Source organism: Lipotes vexillifer, unplaced genomic scaffold (assembly GCF_000442215.2).
Source record: "Lipotes vexillifer unplaced genomic scaffold, Lipotes_vexillifer_v1.1 scaffold841, whole genome shotgun sequence".
Lineage (NCBI taxonomy): Eukaryota > Metazoa > Chordata > Mammalia > Artiodactyla > Lipotidae > Lipotes > Lipotes vexillifer.
In genome coordinates this window covers 278,789-286,487 of record NW_006798403.1, presented here as the reverse complement: position 1 = coordinate 286,487, position 7,699 = coordinate 278,789, and the positions used below count along the sequence as shown (strand labels likewise).

Genomic DNA, 7,699 nt, shown 5'->3' with positions numbered 1-7,699 from the left:
ACAAAGAACTGAGAATATTTCTGTCCACAGCTCTTAAAACCAAAGGCATTTTACTTTTACTTATTTAATTGCAATACTAAATGTAGGAAGAGCTGGGCAGTTTATAAAATATTTCCTTTAGGTGTGCTAGCATGTAATTCATTTACTGGCTTGGAAATACAGTCGGGCCATTAAATTCAGAAGTAACATATTAATTTCGTTACCTGCCTTAGTTTACCCACTGAGAGACATGCTTAGGGATAGTACCTTTGGCTAGACTTGGGCTACAGTGCACACTGCGACATGCTCTAGCCAGCCCAAGGCATGACCAGGTATGGGCTGAAGTCACCAGTGAGGAGTATGCTGGCTGGGCACTTGGGTGTGAAGAATTCCTGTGACTTCAGTGGGGCATTTGCATGATCCAAGGAACATTTTCTCTGTTCTCTGACTTGATGTGATATATTCTCTGCTATGTACACAAACTGTACATAGGGTGAGCTTATTTTTATCTTTAATTGTTTTTAAAAAAATTAAGGTGGTGGGTGTGTTTTACTCCTTGTTTCATTTATATGTAGGTGGTTTGGGGAAAGTGTAGGGGCAACCAAGGTCATCCATTTGACTAGGCCTTTTGCCCTGAACCTCATGAAGAAATGATAGGAGGCAGACTTACGTGCCTAAGAAGAGCACTGAGCTCAGAGGACAGCAACATAGAGTTTTGGGGGTGTGCTTTGTAAGTATGCTTCCTCCCTGAGTTTCTGAGATAACATATTTTTGCATATTTATAGTGGAAAAGAATATGGCAACAAATAGGCTTTTAAGGATCAAGAAACCCCTTTCTAACATGCAGTATCAAAATTAAATAGGATGGTTGTACATGCAGTATTACAAAAATCCAGGGGAACAAACTAGATACCTTAATAAAAGCAATAATAATGCACCTACTTCTATTAGACAAGTATTTGAGAACCTCTTTTGTCTCAGGCCCTGTATTAGGCACCTTTTACATGTTGTATATAATACATTTATTATCCTTCTGTTTATTTTAGAAATGAGGCAATTGAGGCTCAGATAGGTTATTTGATTTGCTTGGATTCTGCAGCCAAAAGAGTGGTCTTCATCCCCAGGTCTTCTGACTCTAAATCCCAGTCCTGCTCACTACACAGGGGCCACATTGCTGTCTCTGATTGCCCTCTAATAGGGTTTGATTTGCGGTTAGTATTTTTATATTGTGTACCATATAAGCCATGTTTCTTGTTATTCATCTCTTTAAATGTTCAAAGGCTTCTATTATCGTTCTTATTTTTTTTTCAAAATATCAATATAATGGTCTTTATGTTATTATTGAGGTAGGAGGCAACTGTATCTGTGATTTCTATAAGTGTATGTATGCAACATAAATTGTCATTGATAATCAAGAGGATAGTGTTAACTCAGGTTTTGCATCATAGATTTAAAATTCTGGACACTTTAACATTTTCACGTTTCATTTAGATAAAGGGCACTTAAACATGTAGGGAAGACCGATTGGGGTCTTGTAATAACACTTTGTCTAAGTTAAATGTGTATAAGGTTCTTAGAATGAAAGAATATTAGAGCTGGAGGGGCCTGTTAGGATAATTTAGTCCAGAAATTTTCAACTGCAATCATGACACATTTGGGAGTAATATAAAAATAACCTAGAGTAGATTCACTGTAATCCATGTAATAATGTCACTGGGTTGATTCTAATATGAAATGTTTCAATATATTCATACTTCTATAGTGTTTTTCTTTCTTGTAATAATGTACATATAAAATTTTACCTTGTCTCTTTTAACTGCTACATAGTATCCCAAATAACTAGATACATTTAATGTATCCCTTATCAGTGGATTTGTGGGTTTTTTTTTTTTTTACTACTATAAATAATTCTGCCATGAAGCTCTTTAACCGACATCTACATCTAAGGGTATACATACATCTTATACATACATCTCCTTTTGTTTCCTTAGGGATATAGTTATAGAAGTAGAATCTCTGGGTCAAAACGTGCATATTACTTATTTTTACTTGCCAGATTGTTCTTTAGAAAAGCTATCCTAGTTAATATTCTTACAGCAAGGTGTGCCCTTGGTGGTGAGAACTTTTTTTCACAGGTACAAAACAGATAAAAAGGAATATCATTACTTTAATTTGCAATTCTTTAGTGAAATAGAATATATTATACGTATTCTGTGAATTGCCTGTTTATCCTGTGCACCTTTTACTACTGGAATGTTCTTTTTTCTGTTTTTTTAAAGAGATGATGAATTCTTTGGTTTTCATATAATCCAAATATTTTTCTGAGTTTTCACTTTAGTTCTTTAACCTTGTTTCTGGTGTCTTATTAATAATTATGAATGATCCTAAGAGGCTTATCAGGTCTTTATCAGATATTTAGCACCTCCCTGAAATTCATATAACCCTTGATGTATATCTGTACAATACTGGTACTTGGATTGTTTGGGAGATGGGAGTATTTGTGGTTACATGAATCCGTTTAGCTGATGAACGTTTAAAATCTACTTTATGCACAGTGTTTGCCATGAAACAGGTACTCAATGAATGAGCTCATAGATGAATGAATAGGTGAATTAAGGCTAAGCCTGAACTAGGATTTTAGTGAAGGCAGACTTCTTGGAAGAAGTGAACTCTGATTATTTAAAAAAAGGAGGGACTTCCCTGGTGGCGCAGTGGTTAAGAATCGGTCTGCCAATGCAGGGGACACTAGGTTCGAGTCCTAGTCCAGGAAGATCCCGCATGCCGCGGAGCAACTAAGTCCGTGTGCCACAACTACTGAGCCTGCGTTCTAGAGCCCGCGAGCCAAAACGACTGAGCCCGTGTGCTGCAAATACTGAAGCCCACGTGCCTAGAGCCCGTGCTCCACCACTGCAATGAGAAGGCCGTGCACTGCAAGGAAGAGTAGCCCCCACTTGCCGCAACTAGAGAAAGCCCGCGCGTAGCAACGAAGACCCAATGCAGCTGAAAATAAATAAATTTATAAAAAAAAGTTAAATTAAAAAAAGAGATAATTTTATAGATTGTAGGAAGAAGGAAAAAGCTTGGTGGGAGAGTGAAGGCTTTAAAATGGCAAAAATGGGTTAGCTTATGAGTGGCAATTGGTACATTAAAACAGTACTGAGAATGGACACAGATAGTAAAGAGCCTAGGTAATTTGGAGTGTGTAGAGCTTTATAGTACCAATAAATAATAATTGAGGAATGTAGGTAGCTGCAAATAGCAATGAGAAAGTGATTTGCAATAATTCAAGCAAACCTAGGTTTGATTCAGTTATAAGTTTTAACACATTCAAATGAATTTGAAATGATTATCCTTGTTTACTCTAAAGACATATCAAGTATTCATATTTATACTGTTTTGCAGTTCAATCCATATTGTCTGAGGACTTAAGATAATTAATCTAGGCTATTTACTGCAAAAATTATTTCATCCAACAATTATTTAATTAGAATCACCAATTGCAAAGTCCTGTACTTTGAAATTTGTCTCTGGATTAATCAGACAGTGTAATAAGGAGAAGTTAATTGTAAATTCATTAAAAAATATTCCAGCTACACACCAGGCACTATGCTCGGTGTTGAAATACAGCCATGAACAAAGTAAATGGAGTCTATGATGAGATTTAGAGACTAGAAGGGAGACAGACTAGTAAACAGCCCGTTAGCTATGTCTGGGCTGTGAGGAGTTGGTGTCCAAGGTGGGCTCTTGGCCCAGGGTTAAGGTGGGGGCAGTGAAGGAAGGCTTTCTAGGGGAAGTTTCCTCTGAACTGAGACTTGAAGGACAAGTAAGAGTTAGCCAAAGGAAAAGGAGTGAAAAGAATGTTCTAGGTGGTGAATCCAGCATAGGTATAATGGTGAGATGAGCATAACATATTTGAGAAATTGAAAAAGATTCTGTGGCAGGAATAATTACATATTATGGACATGTTTAATTATTGTCTTGCTATAAGTATGGAACTATAAGTATGCAGACAGAGAAAAGATCACTTCTGGCTGGAGATGGAAGGCTTCGCTGAGATTGTATTATTTGACCTTTACCTGGAAAGATGGGTGGAATTTATGTAGGTGGCAATGATCGACAGCAGACGGCATTTCAGTCAGACCTAATGACATTAGTGAGGGATGGAAGTGGTAGGAGAATAGCTGGTGTTAATAGCTAAATGTAGGCCTTATATTTTCTATGGTTCTTTCGTTAAGAGAAGGGTGGCTTGATTAGGGTCTTGAATTCCTGATTCAAGAACCTAGACTCAATCACATGGGCAGTGGAGTGTCAGTGAAGGTTGGAATGGATAGAAAAAGACTCAGAGAAACCATTATAGTGGCTAGTAATGAGTTAAGAAAAGTCCTGAATTATGAATGGCGCTGGTGGTAATGAGAAGGGATACATACATGGTTAGGAATCTGGGCCTTGAAGAAAGGCTCACGACTCGGCTCTGCTGTTGGAAGCTGTGTAACCTTGGGTACCTTACCTAGCTTCTTTAAGCCTCTTATCTACATATCATGATGACAATGCTACTTACTTTGTAGGCTTATTGTCATAGAGCAAGCTGTGATGTTAGAGCATTAGCTATTCAGCATTATTATTTCAACTTTTGTTTTTTGAAAGTTTTTAAAATTGAGGTTCTTAATTGGAGTTTACATCCATGGACTTGCAGTAATTCAGTGTTTGAATGTAACTGGTTTTATTATATTGAGCTGTATTTTATTATAGTTGGATTCCTTTCTAATTCTATATCTTTAAAATTTTTATGGATACATTTAAAAATATTAAAGGAAACAGTTCATGGTACAAAGTATTCCAATCACCTTTTAAAAAAAAATTAGAAGTTTTTGTTATATCTTGGAAAGAATATATACATTATTCTTTTTACCCACTTTAAAAATTAAGAATAAAAAATACCAAACTCTTGAGTAATCATATTTCTAAGTACAGTAAAAAAGTGTTCCAGTTCATTATTATAGAAGAGTTAAAGGGAGATCTAAAGATATAAAGTAAACGAAGAGTGGGGGAAGAAAGAAATATGGGGATTGAGAAAGAGTGGAGGAAAAATATTCATAATACTTTTTTTTTTAAGTTTAAGGCTTTAGGATATGATTTCTGGAAAAAAAAGGAATGCTTTTCGGCTTGAAAGAGGTTGTAAATATTCTTAATATGGGACAGGATTATTTAAAACTCATCTTAAAATAGCTGTAGAAAATATGATGTATAGCAGATTTACATAGTTAATACTTTATTATCTTATACTGTATTCATTATATAAACCTTTAGTTCTGAGTAAATGGGTACATATGGAATAGTTTGGCCTTAAATGCACTGGTTGTGTGTGTATAGTGGGGGGAATGGATCGTAAGAAATATGGTAGGGAAGGACAAAAGAACCCCCAGACATTTCAGTGATTGGACAATGTATTTGGAATTTACACAGTTCTTTTGCATCTAAGAATGCTGTGGAAAAGGCACTGGCTTAGAGACACAAGATCTAGGTTCCAGTTCTCTTATTGTAACTTTTTATCAAAGCAATCATGGATAAGTATTTCACTTAAAACTTTGTTTTCCTTTAGCAACAAAAGTAAAGGGTTGTAATTATACCAACTTTATAGGATTCAGGTGGAGATCAAAAGAGAAAATGCTAATGAAAATTCTTTGTAAGCTATAAAGCAATATGCAAATTTAAGGTATAAATAGCAATAAGAAATATTTCCCTTTCTTAAAATTTTTAATGTTGTTTTGTTCACTAGGAAAGTTAAGAGGAGTTTCTGTTTCTACTTGAAAAACTAATAGGAAGAAAACAAATAAGCTTTATAATATACTTAAGAAATAGTATGTTTCTTTTTTTTTTTTTTTTTTTGCGGTATGCGGGCCTCTCACTGTTGTGGCCTCTCCCGTTGTGGAGCACAGGCTCCGGACGCGCAGGCTCAGCGGCCATGGCTCACTGGCCCAGCCGCTCCGCAGCATGTGGGATCTTCCCAGACCGGGGCACGAACCCGTGTCCCCTGCATCGGCAGGCGGACTCTCAACCACTGCACCACCAGGGAAGCCCGTATGTTTCTTTTGAAAACCTTAATGTTACAGGGAACAAATAAATAGCCCCAACTGATATTTATGATTACTTTCTCAAAAATTGGTGGCCTGTCACTTGTAATATCAATTGTTAATGCTTATTTTGTGCATCCTAGTATGAACCTGTCCTTTTTTGCTTCTACCGTTAGAAGAGGCTGAAACCAACCTGTTTTCTCAAGGAGAGCAGGCTCGAGAGGAAACGTCAGGAAATTAACCATCTTCTGAACCAAATCAAATGACTTACTAGTAACCTATATATATCAGTTGGCCTTTACTGCATAATAAATAAAACCTTGCCAGTATACACTTTGTCTGCTTATCTTGGCTAGACTCATTTGTTTGAGCTCAGCTGTCTGGTCTGCTGATCCAAGCTGGAAGCCACTGGGGCAACCACGTTTCCCACACCTTCTGGTGGGATAGCGTGGGCATGTCCTCATGGTGATGGAAGAGTTATGGGGGAGTAGGTTCCAGTGCGTAATCCCATTTCAAGCATCTGCTTGTGCCATGTCAGCGAAAATCCAATTGGCCAAAGTAGGTCAAATAGCTGAGCTCAGAGACAGGCGGTAACTCTACCTATGGTGGGAGGGCAGTGCATCTTGGGAGGGGTGAAGAATTGGAGCCAGATTATGCAAGGTACAGCACTGTTCTGCATTTAATTTCTTCTGTATACAATAGTGTGAAAACATTCTAAGTAGTTTGCTGAAAATCAAGTCCTTATGCTCATGCTTGTATCTTGTTCTGGTTTTACAGTGTATAGGCATGGCTAATATCGAAGCTGTATTACTCAGTTTCCCTTCTGGTCTGTAGAGGAAAGCATTATCTTTCGAGCATTTAACCTTGATGAATTCTTCACAGTTGAACTGCTCATTTTTAACTGGAGAATGAGGCTGATAAACTTCCTTTGTCTTGGTTCTTTATCCAAAATAGGGTTGCAAACTCAACTGCTAATTGGGTAACACTGCTGAAGCAGGCCCAGTGGGGACTGCAAAGGGCAAAGGACAAGAGGAAGGTACATGACTAACTCCAGGGTAGCCACTATTTACGTCTGTGTTGCCATGGGAAAATTCATCCCCAGTGTTGCCAGATCTTTGAATTTTTCAAGAGAAACTGGAAATTAGATTTTTTATGTGAAGTCTTTTTGTTTTCAAATTAAAGTTTTAAGGTAACACAATGAGTGTTATTTAAAAATACATATTGGTTGGCTGGATTTGGTCTCTAGTTCTCCACTTTTCATCCTCTGATTTAAACAAAATGGTGTTAGAAACTTGGGGATCCTAGCTCTGTCTTTGCCCAGGCTGATCTCTTGCCCATTCTGGAACAGTTTGGACAATTATTAGGGGTTGGCTGCACCCCTAGAGGGCTGCATTATTGTCTGCTGTTTTGGTAATAGTGTAATTTGTATTTATTTTTTATCTGTCAGCAAATAGAGAGAGTACAATTCTAGGGCTTAACTACAAGTAAGAAATCCATCTTCTGTTTGTTAGCATCCATTTCTCTCTGTTTTCTTTTTTTTTTCTCTTGGGTTTTTGTTTATTGTTTTTTATCTTGACATGTTTTAATTTAATTTTTTAAACTGCCTCATTTATTTTAGAAGTATGTGTAGGTGTAAGAGTCTAAAATAT

The 7,699-nt window shown here is 37.0% G+C and overlaps 1 protein-coding gene across 1 annotated transcript in view; it reads left to right on the top strand.

Annotated features, from left to right (window-relative positions):
• Nucleotides 1-554: 554 nt before the first annotated feature.
• CEP128 (centrosomal protein 128) overlaps nucleotides 555-7,699 on the top strand; it is a gene marked incomplete at its 3' end in the record, with an annotated part of 210,477 nt that continues 203,332 nt past the window's right edge. The window contains exon 1 of the mRNA XM_007470471.1: nucleotides 555-709. The remainder of the gene's footprint in view (nucleotides 710-7,699) is intronic.